At 37.6% G+C, this 15025-nt stretch overlaps 1 pseudogene; it reads left to right on the top strand.

The window, feature by feature from the left end:
- LOC148016960 (uncharacterized) overlaps positions 1–15025 on the top strand; it is a 251926-nt pseudogene that overhangs the window by 155755 nt on the left and 81146 nt on the right.

Raw genomic sequence — 15025 nt, 5'->3', positions numbered from 1 at the left:
ATGATATTGATGTTCTACCTTCTTTATCACATGAGTAGCATGTAGATGAAGAGTCTATCTCTAGTTCTTATGATACTCATGAGCCTCACACCTCATGAAGCTTTTTTTGGTATTACTATCAGACTTTGTATTTTCCATCACACCTATGATATATATGCCTAGGTTTTGTGATAGTCTTCCAAGTGGATTATGCAATTGCATTAGAGGGCTATGACCTACTAGAGAGGCTCTAATCATCATTTCTTTGTGTGGATTACTTCATTGTGCAATTCTTTGAGTAAGGCATAATTTATCACATTAGGTATATCTACTTTTGGGTAGGGTATTTAACATTGTGGCATGCAAGCTTGATGCATGATGTTTACCAATAGCATGGTTCATTACCTTAGGCTTAGGATTTCTCTATGTGAGTAGTCTTTAAATGCCTCATAAAGCTAGATGCTTCATGAAATGTAGTATGTAGGCAGTTATTAAGTGTAACATGAAGATGTATTATGGGTGCCTCTCACGTTTTTACTTATTCTACAAGGACATCTAGTTCGATGGAGATTTCTAATCATTAATGAGATCTGAGAGTTCACGCCAAGAATTTCTCTGTGTTTCTATTGAGGGTTGAATTGACTTATTTTTTGAGCCGATTTTTGTTGTTTTTATGAGTTGAATGGTTGATCCTGAGGGTTTATTGATTCATTTTGAAAGTCTTGAAAGTGTTTTGAAGTGTTTGGAATGTATTGAGTAGGTTTGAGAAGCTTGTAATGGTTTTTAGTTGAGTTATGATATGTCGATTGATTTTGTAGTGTGTCTATTTAGTTATGATATGTTTGATTTGCTTCTATTTTGATCTATTTTCTTTCTATTTGAGAAGTTATGATTGTAGATGAATGGTTTGAGGAGTAATTGAGAATGTGTTGGATGGTTTTTTAATGGATTGAATTGATCTTGATTTGAGCTATATGATGTTCTTGTTTTTTGTAGACCTTTTGTGAAGTGTTCTATAGAGCTTTTGTAAATCTCCAATTTTATTCTATTTGCTCTATAGAATAAAATAGGAGATTTACAGAAGCAAATAGAATAAAACAGAGGAAATCCTGAAAAGAGATGAATGGAATCTGTTAATAACTAGAAGAAGTAGCTAATGAAGACTTGAAGTGAAGACTAAATTGAGGTGGCAGTACTAAGCTCCCGTAGGTGACTATAGTGTCTCTCATGACCCTTCTTATAAACATACATGCCTCTTGGGAGGGGTATCCATGACCAAGAGAGGATTATTAATTGTCATTCTTTATTATTCTCATTTTTTTAGCCCCAAATCTATGCCAAATGTATAAAAGGATGGAATTTTCTTATATAAAAATAGAGTAAACTGCATCAACAATGTAGAAAATACCTAATACCTCATTAGCAACTAGTAGAAAACTCAAAAATAACAATATAGAGGCATAGAACTACACCCTACAACACTCATGTAATATCTCCACACAATTAAAAGTTAGTTGGTTAGTTTGAAAGTTAGTTAGTCAATTAATAAGTTAGTAAAGTTACTAACTAAAGACTAACTAAGGTAAAAACTAACTAAAATTAATAACTAACTATTTTTATTTAATTAAAAATATTTATTTAAAAAATCAAGAGTCATAAAGTTAATATTTTTCTCAGATTAACAAGGACCATAACCACCCTTCACAAAAGTTACAACGTGAACGAGAGTTATGAACCATATTAATCACTAGTGTTAATATGTATCGTATGGATGGTCCAAAAATATTAGAGTTTGGGCAAAACTAACATATTCTAGATATTTTAGATAGTATTCTAAAAAGATATGGAGATTTCTAGAATTGGATTCCATTTAAAAGAAAAGACAAGTGATGCTTTAGTTAGCTTTGGAGATTTTATAAAAAGAAAAAAATAAAGAGAGTGATTGGCAAAATCGCGGTCGCCGCGATCACAGTTTATAGGCAGTAGACAACACTTCAAACATGGAGAGAAAGAAGGAGTCATGTGAAAGATTTCTAAACAAGTGTGTCTAGAAGGGTTTCTTGGGGTTTTATCCCCCTTTTAAAGCCAATGGAACCATCAAATTTATGATTTGAGCATCAGATCACTGATTCTTCCAAGAGCCCTCCACCAAGAACTCTTCTTCTCAGCCACATTCCCTCTTCTCTAATTCATTATAAATATGAGGCATGGGGAGGCACAAGAAAGCACAGGGAGACCCCGAGAGGCTATAAGAGAGAGGTAGAAGGATACCTCTCCAAGAGGTTGCGAGAAGGAGCTGGAGAGAGAGAGAGAGAGAGAGAGAGAGAGGAGACCCCGAGAGGCTACAAGGAAGAAAGATAGCTCAATTCTCCCTATCCCGATCTTCGCCATCTTCTCTTACGCTCTTCCATCTCAAAATCCATTCATTCATTATCTCTCAGATCTACCTGCAGACAATGGCCCCCAAGTGAAGAATGCCACATGCGGATTGTAACCCCACAACCAGCAATGAAGCTTTGGGTGAAGGCATCATTGTCAATCCAACTGCGGTACGAATCCTAAGTAATGTATTTCCAAATTGATAGATGCTTGCTTTGATTCTTGCATGAGATATGTTAGGCTTTGTACTTTGTCATGCTAGAATAGACCATTGAAAAGGATAAATTACATCTCAAACATTCAAAGATGAAGTTTGTGAAGTGCTTGTATCAAGGGGAGTTAAATTGCACCTAGTTGGTATGCGATGAATCCATGCATAGCATAAGCACCATATGGGACTCTAAAGTATTGAGCATCAATGAGTGTTTGATTAATCTTTACCTAGGACAATATTGTTTAAGGTTCGCAAATGCACATAGATGATACATACATGGGAGTGATTATGTGAACTTTACATCAATGACATGCGACTCCTTGCCTTAGGAGAAAGGAAGATAAAGCCAAGATAAAATGCTACATAGTAGAAAAAGGATAAAAGATAAATGTCACTTAGAGAAGAGGCATAAATAGTACTCTGTCTAGAATGATTAATTCACATTGGAATAATAGGACCTACACAAGGAACTTTTAATCATTCCCTTTATAGGAAATTTTATGAAATGTAGGAAATTGGATGAAATTTCCTATATATGTATTCATATATTCCCTGCATATAACTAGGGAATGAAATTACCCACATCTAATAGTAGGGAATTACACATCAAAATAGAGATTTTCCTACATTCTTTCAAAATTCCATATATAAGAGAATAGGATCATGTATTTCCCACTTCTAATAGTAGGGAATTATAGATCACTTTAGTGAATTCCTATGTTCTTTGAAAATTTCCTATATAAGAGAATGTAAGAATATCATTCCCCACTTCTGATAGTAGGAAATTATATGTACATATAGAGAATTACTTGCATTCTCTCAAAATTCTTGATAAATGTGTTAAAGTTGGGATTGAACTTATGGAGATGTACATTAGATTGTCTAAGAGCCATCTACCCCAAGAACATGCATATATACGTGTGTACATCCATGCACCATTACACATGCCCTCTCCACTCCTAATTAAATAGTCATATCTAGATCTAATTATGCATATTGTACAAATGGGTAGCCTCAACTTGGTTAGTTACTCAACCCTATGCCAAACATGACTCTAATTTGTTTATTTCATGCCCGTCTAATGCAACCATGCTTGTTGCTTTTGCTCTAATAATTTGGTATTGAGAATTTCTCATCCTTACTCCTTCAAACGTTTATTTCAATGGTGCAGCAAGCCATGTGAAGGTAGCATATGACTAACTAATAACTAATTTCTAGCAAACATTTGAGTAGCTCAATACATATAAACATTAATAGATATGATAGTTTGATCAGCAAGAGGGGGACAATTTGTTGTCTTTGATATGGAAAACATTGAATTATCCATAGACATTTAAATTGAATTATCCATGAGCTTTTAACAAGGGTTACCACTACTAAAAGCATTAAGGAAATTAAGAGTATCTTGTCTACCACTACCTAGTTTCCTCAAAAACTTAGTGAACCCCACGAGGAGATCCAATTGATCTAATAAAGGAATACAACTTGGTCAAGGACCTAGATACCTTCTGTCCTAACTTGACATTCTATCAATTGCTAATGTTGTACCCTAGTTCCCAAAAAAGGTTTAAAAGTATTCTCATCATGTAATGGCATCGTCTAAGGATTTGTCACCCTGCAATTGTTACAAACAACAGAACCCCAAATCTTATAAAAGAAGTGGATGTAGCCAACGCTTTCTTGGATCATGAGACACCAAAGAATGGAGTTTGGATAGAAGGCTACTTCACTGCAAGTACAATAATAGATGAAGGCTCTTTAGTTAACATTATGAGGGATATAACAATTAAAGGTTTAGGCTTGCAAGACATGCAACCTACCCAATGGCCTATTAGATTGGCTGAACAAAGCATAATCAAGCATTTAGGCATCCTTTCTTACATAAAGACCATAGTTGCTAGTAGAGATTATTGGATGACATACCTAGTGGTAAAGCCTAACTCTTATGGAACACCTTATCCTTTGTTACTCAGAAGACCATGGTTGTTTGAATCACAAGCAAGAATGGATTGATTCAAAGAAACCTAACTCTAGGTAGGGGACCAAATAAAGTGGCGTTGAAAGTGTATGGTGCTAAAAAGTGACATAGATCCATCTCCATAGATATTTCCTTTTACTCTTCCAATGAGGCTATAGATGGAACATGAGTAGAAGAAGATTCCGTCAAGCAAATTTTCCCAAAGAAGTCGGAAGCACAATCCTTAACTGTGAGCACTATAGGCCAACTCCTAGCAGAAAAACGTCAATGCTGCTGATGGGTGAATACCTCCTACCTAAACTAGGAATGAATTCTAAAATTATCTCAGATAGTGAGATAGAGGCATGGATGTACTAGTTCCCATGCTACATGGCCATAACAAAGCTAGAGACAGAAGCACAAGTAGAAATAGAGAGCCAATTCTTCCCTACAGAGGTAGAGATAGAGTCCAAAGAGGACCATAATGAAAGTGAAGATGCAGATTATGAAAGTGACAAGGAAAAAGTTATCCCTATAGAATAGGTTTCTAATGAGAAGGATGACGCAAAGGACACAGAAGCTAAGGATTCCATGATGTTGGAAAAAATGACTATGGTACACTTTGGATAGATAGATAAATCTCATCATACACAAAAGATTTATAAGAAGTGGATTAAACAAAATAAGATTTCTTTAGTAGTGTCTTTTATTTCCTGAAATTATCTTCTTTAGAAAAGATAATGATGATGTACCTTACTAACAAGCACTAGTCCTACAACTCAAATAGAATTTAGGTGATCCCCGTCATGTGACATTCCTAGATGAATCCTCAAAAGATGAGTTATCAATTTTATAAGTAATTAATTCTCCAAGAAATTTTGAAACATTTCAAGGAGCCAAACAAGTCCTGATGGGAAAGATCAAAGCTAGTTCTAGCAGAGCATCAGGTGAGGACATCACTTCCTTTAAGGATCCTGGTATGTATTTAGAAGCATTCTGCGATACCTTCATTTGTGAAGTGGAATGCGAAAATAAATTGAATCTTATTGATGCAAATGGCATGAAAAGACATCTCAAATTGGGCAACAACCTTCCAAAATAGGAGCTGTTGACCCTTGATAACCTATTGAAGGAGAATCTCAATGTTTTTGTTTAGATTTACAAAGATATAAATGGGATTGATCCCATTGTGTGTCAACATCACATCGACCTAGAGCCTGATGCTAAGGCTATACGACGATGACAAAGACACATGAATCCAAATTACTCTGCCCTAGTGAAAGTAGAGTTGTTGAAGATCCTTGAAGCAAAACAATGGCCCATATTGAATGGGGTTTGCCCATTTGGTCAAAGATAAGAATAATGCAAAGTTATGGATTTGTGTGGACTTCCAAAAGATGAATTCCAAAATAAATAAAGATCATTTTCCTAATCCCCTTCACTGACCAAGTGTTAGACACAGTGGTAGGTCATGAACTCTATTCCTTGCTGGATGGTCACCTCCGGGATTTATTAAACCTATGGGGATTTCTACTCCACTCACTTCGGCTTTTGCTCAGCTGTCCCTAGGGGTGCTATTTTGATAGATAATAGCCCGATCGGTACACCAGATGTACAAGGGTCTCCTCGATATGCCCAGGAGTGTGGTCACATGTGGGAGAGGACCCATCTTAGGCATACCCCAGTGGGGTATGCCTACCTTGTAGAGGATAGGTTAGGAGCCATCATCATGAATGATGAGGTGAGGAGGGTGATGGCTCACATGAGAGAGTTGTGCCAACAAGTTTTTCAGCACAACGTCTTAGATCATTGGAAAAACATACCAGAGGGGAGCAAGGACTACATAGTAGCATCCTTGCATGAGGAGTTTTCAGTACCAACCATAGCAGATAGGTTTTATATGGGCTGGATGATGGAGTGCATGCGTGCATATATGTCACAAAAAGGATCGGACACACGCAAGGCACTTAAGAGAGTGGTGCTGCAAAGCTCGAGTGGCTAGATGCAGACGACTGGCATCGACTCACGGAGGAGGCTACAGATTCTCCAGGACGTTCGAGATAGCAATGCGAGGCGGCGAGGACATGACTAGAGGCCAAAGTGGTCCATCATCTTGGGAGTGGCAGCCACAGGACATATCTGGAGGACTTTGTAAGTTTTTCTTTTGTTTTGCTTACTTATTTTTTTGCAATATCCTTTGTACTGACAATCGTGTTTCTAGCAGTTATATTTTGTTTTCTTTGCAGCACTCCATTACAGATCGCAATCCGACGGCCTTGAGACTTGATATGCAGAGAGGCATGGTCTCACTGCATTGATCGACCAATTGTATGGACACGGCGGCCTTGTAAGTCACTCGTCTTTCTTGTCGGTAGTTACCATGTTTAATTAGAATGCATTATTGTATAGTGGATTGATGTGTAGTTGTTTCCTTTTTTGCAGAGTCCGTTCGATGCTCCTTTGCGGCGGGACGAGGTTTCGGATGGCGATGATCTATAGCTCGCCCTTGGATCTCTGAAGCTCACACACCCTTATTTTTTGGTCACATGATTTGTGTAGACATTTTCTATGTAGTAGTGATATCTTGCCATGATTTTACCAGTCACTTTCATTATGCAATCATGTATTTATTTCGTGTATCAGTGTTATGATTCAAGTACACTTTATCTTTATTTACATGAGTATTGTACACAGTTATGAAACTAATTTTTATGGCCCAAATAAAGTACATAGTGCTATATGCCACAATTTTTTTTTCCTGTTACCGTCACTATTAGAGTCGCAAATTTACTACACGCGTCAGTATTAGCGTTGCAAAGCATCATTATCAACGTCGTTATTTGCGTCAATATCAACGTCACTAATACCAACACAAATAGCGACGCTAATACCGACTGCTTTATGGCGTCGCCAATAACGAGGTTTTTTGTGATGACGGGGACAAATTTCTTTATTAACATTTTCGTCGCTTTTAATGTCGGTATAAGGCCTATATCTTGTAGTGACCAACATATTATTATCTCTAAAAACAAACCCTTTGTGGCATTTCTTATATAAAATCATATGAGAGAGTAACTTGGACATCTTTCATTCAAAATATTGCACATGACATGCTTGTCTCATTATTAGGGCATATATTAGATGTATAGCTTATAAACTCTTTGATTGAAGTTTTATGAGTTCTTGAAGTCTACATTTTGTAAGGAAACGATAGGTATAATTCTTATAAGAGAATTGCCTAAGATCTAGCTAAGAGACTCTTCTCATGAGGAAAGTTTAGTTTCTAAAATATTTGTATTGTAGGGAGATTTTGATAATAACTCAAAATGGGTGAGGGCCAATGAATATAATAATAAATAGAAGTACAATCAACCCGAGAACAATGAGTATCATAGTATCATCTAGATGCTAAAAAATTGACAACAATATAGTTCTTAAGAGGGATTTCATAATCAAGTCCATTTTGTAAGTGATTTCTCATATCAAAGTCGTAATTGTTCCTTATGACTAATCACCATAAATATTATCTATATTTGTATCCTCTATATCTATTGTTGAAATGTTACGTTTAGCCTCTGTCTACATTATCTAAAGGTGCATGAGTATATATGCAATCATGAGATAGTATAATTGCATACTATAGCAACACATTTTGCAATGAGACTAAAATTTCTCAATCCTCTCTTGTAATTGTACCTCTAGTATATGTAGATTTAGTCCCATGAAATTTCTAGCTTACAACTTTCTTTCGTTCCATTCATAGCTTACACCTTTCTTTTTGACAAAATTGTACACTTCCCAAAACAAATACCAAAACCGTTAATGACAAAGCAATGAGTTTTCTTACAAATTTCTTTATTTTTATTCGTTTGTTACAATGCCTCTATTATATGTTCAAATTTAGTTCCACAACATTCATTGGTCAAATATTTATTTATTGCCAACTCTCACACTTTCCATAACTAATACCAAAACCTTTAATTATAAAAAATTGAGTTTAATAACCCCTAAATTATGTATACTATCATAGGTAGGTGAAATAATACCAATTTATAGATGAATTGAATTTGCAGCTTTTTCATACCCAAACTACCTTACTCACTTGAAGTGATCTCTATGTGCACACAGAAGCTATTTTAATGTGCTTTTGATAAACCTAAAAATTCAAAAGTGTATATAGGATGACTAGGATACTAGATCTTATTTATTTGTATGATAGCAACATTTTATTTTTGAGAATTGAAAAAGAACTCAATCTCTAGTTGACTATGAGCTTGAACCTTGTTTTGGTTTTGAATTTCCATAATGCATATAATCTTATATGACAAGATTGGTCATGTGTACAAGCCAGAAAGAAGATCTATGCAAAAGGTTGAGCAATAAGAGGATGAGGTAAAAATTTCTTAACCTGGAATTCATTCACTTCACTAGGATCAAGGAATACTTCTTAAATTACTTGCATGAGAAGAGGAAATATGCACTAATTACACCTTTTTTTATGCACTACATGGCATGAGGCCCATTAAGACTTTACTTTGTAACCCTAGCTCCATGTGCACGAGAGATTACATCTCACATTGAGCACACACTACTCAATGGAAAACATTGGAAAATCCTTAAACTCAATAAGAACTTGTAGAAGTAGAGAGTGAGGTGGTTTGGTAAGTCATTGGGGGGCTGTGAAGGACCACATCATCATTAATTAGGGTTTTGAACGCCACAATTTCATCCAAAGTGGTTAGTGGGGATGGGGGTGGAGCATAAATATATTTCTTATTTGAGAGGAGAGGTCTTGAATATATAAGGAAATGAACAAAATTAATGAACTATATTTTTATTTTGCATGTGCATTGGAAATTTTTGCATAGCCTAGGCACTTAATCTACTAATGCATACATCTTCCTTGTGTGAGAATTGCATGCTTGAAATGCACATCATGTTTTCAAGTCACACTATCATCAAAACATTGGTTGAATAGGCAACACAAATTTCGTCAATTGTATGAGCATACTTGAGAGCACAAGGGTTGGGAAGGTACATATACAATGGGCCATAGTGTGACGAATGGGCTTCTTATATATCATCATGCTTAGAGACAGTGAGAGGGCATTCAGAAGAGTGTAGGTTTATATCTTATCTATTGAGTGTGAGGAGAGAGATGTTATTTTATATTTATGGCCTCTTGTCCTTGTGTAGTAGTGGGAAATGTATACTACAATGTATTTCCAAGTCTTTATGTATACGAGTGTGGATGATTTTGTACTTATATGTGTGATTATATGTGTGATTATGCATGTGTTTTATACATTTAAGCCAAAATTAGAATATATTTTTGTAGCACATAAAGAATAGTCTTGTGAAAGTATTAGAGGGGAGGAGATGATGCTCATTTTGGGAGGATTCAATTGAAAATAGAGCATATGCTCTACCTTGACTTTCATAATCCATGGTTGTACGAGAAACTCTAGTATCTGGATTAGATACATGTCCTATCAAAGAATCATGTAACGTCCACTCCACTGATGTTGATGGAGGATATCACTATCATATCCAAGAGCATCCATTATAGATTGTAGAGGAAAATTGATATATTCAGTGGGTGGGGATACTCAAATAATAGGGGAACATTGAAAAGGTGGGTAAGATAAATCATAAAAAGATAATAATTGAAGGGAAAATTAAGATGGCAGAGGAGGAAAAGATAATAAAAATGCTTGAAGGGACTTTACTGAGAAGATAGAGAGAATAGGTGGAACAATAGGAAGAGGTTTAGAAGGGGTAGGAGAAGATGTAGGATGAATGGAACCTAGTAAAAACATGAATGTGGATGGTATTTGCATGTATGAATGATAAGAATATTTGGACTAGAATTGATAATGGAAGTTTACAAAAGGTAGGGTATACGAAATAAGGTAATAGCATAGGACATCATTAAGATCATAATAAAAAATAGCACTACAAAATTTAAAATTTTGGAAGAATTCATATGTGAACAAAGAATTATTAACTAATACTTAAGAGCATAAAGGCTAGATATTAGATTGATGAAAAATACTATGTTGATTATGTGGATCCATGACACAATCCTCCAAAGGAGGATGCCAAGCATGTCCTCTACGCCAAGATGTCTATTGACGATAATTTCTCAAGCCATTTGCCAAAGTTGTAACATGTCCACTTAGTATTATCCAGGACACGTCTTACCAGTCCATCGGAAAGGATGTCTAGAAAGCTCCGCCTGGCACTCCCATGGAATGTTATGGGATTTGCGATCTAGGTCTTCCCGCATCTGCCACGTAGCGGAAGTATCCTGGCCGTTCCCACTTAGGATCGACTGGAATTAGGGTTTTCCTGATTGGTCATTACCTAACAGCAACTAGCGTCGGAGCCAAGCAAACTACTTTACGCAGAAACGCCAGGTCCGAAGCGGATTCATGATGCACTTGGTTCAAGGAGAATGGGAAACGAGAGGGATGCGAAAATCCGCTTCGAACCTACCGTTTCTGCGTAAAGTAGTTCTCTTGGGTCCGACGCTAGTTGCTATTAGAAAATGACCAATCAGGAAAACCCTAATTCCCGTCGATCCTAACTGGGGAACGGCCAGAATACTTCCGCTACGTGGCAGATGTAGAAAACCCTAGATCACAAACCCTGTAGCATTCCATGGGAGTGCCGAGCAGAGCTTTCTAGACATCCTTTCCGATGGACTGCTAAGACGTGTCCAAGAACCTCTCTAAAAATCCCCCTTCCTATATCTTTTACCCCAAGCCCAAAGTTCTCCAAAGGTTCATAACCTCTCGTGGTGGGTTCGGTCCACGTTCCCGGCGTGGTCAACAACCCCCTTGGTTAGGGTCAGGCAAGCAGTCGGGGGTAACTGAAGCTGCCTCTCCCTTCAGGCCTTCAACCTGAAGTCTAGATATTTATTTAATTTATAAATCAAACAGTGCTCTAGATTCTCTAGCAAGCACAAACACTTTCATTAACGGATCTTGTTATTGGCAAACTGCTAAGGAATGATTCTTTCCTTTCGAGTGCATCAGAACTCGTTCCAGGGTGTCTTGCAACTTGGCAAGATCCCTTATATTCTGGGTTAGGGCGTACCCTATTAACCCAACTTGGTCAACCCTAAAGCTCATTGAATACTTTAGTTTCCGGTTTTTAACCTTCCTTACTTAGAAGGATATCAAAGAATACACCATTTTGCAAGATAACTTGCGTAAGGATCCGCCATCCTTGTTGAGGGTATTTCACTTTTCTTCTTGTGAATCAATCACAAGACCATATGACTTCGTACTTGCTATGCAAGTCCTGCATCGTACTATGCGATGAAGCAATTCGTTTCAGTTTCTTTAAGCTAATGTTTGTCAGACCTAAGGTCTCCTTTTCTTTAAGAACCTCAAGGACAAACCCTAGTTCTTTTATGATTTATTGATCGTACAATCAGGGAAGGTGGGCAAGTAATTTAAAGTATAAACGTTTCTATGGATTCTAAATTATTCCCAATGCATATTTCGCAGCATAGGTATTTCTAAGTTTACATTAAATCGGTTAACTTTTAGAAGGTAATATTGAGATCACCTAGGCACGATTTGTTATCTATGTGACGATTGATTTTTCAGTCCTAAACTTTATTGCATCGAGGTTAGATACATTCAAGTAATCTTCCTTTTCTCCTTGCGAACAAAACTCATGCCAAATAAACAATCTTTCCCTTGCTAAGATATGCAGTTAGCAATGATGACTTCCTAGAGTTTAAGCAAAGTAAGAGACCTTTCATAAATTTCACCTTCTATGATGATTCGTTGTAAAAAGAATAGGGGTTAATTGTGCAAGATGTAGTTTTTATTCCTTCAAGATTTAACCAAAATATACTACTATAGTAGGTAGATAATCTTGCTTGTAATTCGTTTCAATGAATGATGCTATTTGAAGGAAACTGTGTTTTAAATATTATCATTTTTGCATGTTCAATGAAACTAAACTGCTTCATCGTAAATAACTAGGACAAAATATATCTTATCCCTAACAATTCATATTGCATGATTAAATTAAAACCGATATAAAACCAAGAAGGAAAAACCTGGTTTTGGGGTGAGATATCCACATGGATACCGGGAGATGACCCTCCCGCAGCTACTCCTTGGACTTTCTTAGGCGGCATCGCAGTTGTAATCTTTCGAACATGAAGGCAGCTTTTACTTTCTTTTTCGGATTTCCACCGCCTCTCTTTTGAGGCAAGGAGCCGTTCAAAAGATTGACCACAAGAGGGGATAATAAGACTTTTAAAGTCTTAGCTTCTTCGGAGAGGGAAAGGTTTATAAAGCCTCAGAAGGCCCTGTAGGGTATATACACGGCAAAAAGGTTATGGGTGAGTGTGGCTTCGCAACCATATGAACCTTTAGAGAACTTTGGGCTTGGGGTAAAAGATATAGGAAGGGGGATTTTTAGAGAGGTTCTTGGACATGGGGTAGTAAAGATTTTTGGGATTTTAACCCGGTGTGATAAGGGAAAGGTGAAGGGTGAAGGCTTCTAGCACGGGGGGGGGAAGAAGAGGGGAAAGGGTGTGTAAGGAAAAGGGGACACAGGGTTAGAAAGGGGCTTAGAGAGTGTGTTAAAAGGAGTATGGGGGGTGAAAGGGAAAAAGGATTATGAGGGGGTGAAAAGGTAAAAGGAATACGAATATAGGAAGGGGGCTTGAGGGTTTTAGAAAAAAAACCGGGGTGAAAGGGTTCTAAGGTATAGGAAGGGGGCTTGAGGTGGTCCCCCTTAGAAGGGAATTCGTGGGGGTAGTCCTAAGCCACAGGAAAGGGGGCTTAGGGGACCCAATCCTTGGAAGCTTCTAAGAAGCTTCCAAGGCTTCTGAAAAGCTGTTGACGACGGCAAGAATTTGGAGATGGCGACGACGGGGGTAGTCTGCAGGCAACAGCGGCTCGGCTTTATCCTTCTCTCCACACGACGTCAGGCGGCAGCATTCGAAGGCAAGGCGGCAGCATTATCTCCTTTCGTCCTTCCTGTCTATCCTTGGCCGCTTGTATGTCTTGTCTTATTGACTTTATTTGATCATCCATGTCTTCCAACATCTATCTTGACGCTTCAACCCTTAGGTTTGGATCAGAAAAGTTTAGGGGACTTCTGCAATCATGACCATATAATGCTTGAAAAGGAGTCATCTGAATGCTCTGCTGGTAAGAAGCATTGTAGGCAAATTCAACCAATGGCAAGTATTGAATCCACCTCTTCGGCTCTCGATAGCAGTATGCCCTAAGCATATCCTCGATGACTTGATTTACACGCTCTGTTTGGCCATCAGTTTGGGGATGGTAGGCAGTGCTAAAACAGAGTTGAGTCCCAATAGCTTCAAAGATAGCTCTCCAGAAGTGTGATGTGAAGAGAGAATCTCGATCACTAATGATTCTTCTGGTCAAACCATGTAGTTTGAATATCTTTTTGATAAACAATCTTGCAATGTCGGAGGCTTTATAGTTTGTCTTTACTGGAGTAAGGTGTGCAACTTTAGTAAGCATGTCAACTACAACCATTATGGAGTTGTATCCTCCCTAGATTTGGGGTAGGCCTACAACAAAATCCATATACTGATGAATTTCCATTTCATTTGGGGGATGTCAAGCGGTTGCAGTTTCCTTGGCATCATGACATGTTCGGCTTTGATACGTTGGCAAGACAAACACTCAGTGACATATTTGAGAACGTCACCTTTGAGCCTCTCCCAATGGTAGCTCTTCCTAACTGCATTAAGAGTCTTAGCATAGCCATGATGTCCTGCGAAAGGGGAATCATGAGCTTCCCACATTATCTTCTGCTTAAGTGACTGGCTTGCTGGTATACACAGCCTTGTTCTGTAATAGACAAGTCCATTATCAATGGAAAATTCCTGATCCTTAGCTCGCAACTTTTGATTCTACTCCTTGGTAGATATTTCTTTTAGCATTGTTTGGTAAGCCAAATCATGGCATGCTTCCTCTCTAGCTAACTCAAGTATAGGGTTGTTTGGCATAGATACTTTTGTAGCCAAAGATCTGGCCGTTGATGGATTTTGCAAGATTAGGGAATTTAGGAATGCCTGGCAACTAAGTGCATCAGCAACTACATTCTCTTTCCCTGGTCGGTACTAGATTTCAAAATCATATTCCTCCAACACTTCAATCCACCGACGTTGCCTCATGTTGAGCTCATTCTGGGTAAAGATCCATTTGAGACTCTTATGGTTGGTTACTAAAGTAAACTTGTTACCCAACAGGTAGTGTCTCCAAAGCTTTAGAGCATGGATGACAGCTAGCAATTCCAGATCATGCATAGCATAATTCTTTTCATGGTTCTTAAGTTTCTTTGAAGAGTATGCTACTGGATGACCTTCCTGCATAAGTACACACCCCAAGGCAAGAATGCTAGCATCAATTACTACCTTGAACTCCTTATTGAGGTTTGGAAGTTTTAAAATAGGTGCTGATACCAAACTTTTCTTCAATCTATCGAAT

This window comes from Lygodium microphyllum, chromosome 22 (assembly GCF_053477565.2).
Source record: "Lygodium microphyllum isolate KBCC chromosome 22, Lygodium_microphyllum_v1.1.10, whole genome shotgun sequence".
Classification (NCBI taxonomy): Eukaryota; Viridiplantae; Streptophyta; class Polypodiopsida; order Schizaeales; family Lygodiaceae; genus Lygodium; species Lygodium microphyllum.
The sequence above is the reverse complement of the archived record's forward strand: the minus strand, read 5'-3'. Positions and strand labels throughout refer to the sequence as shown.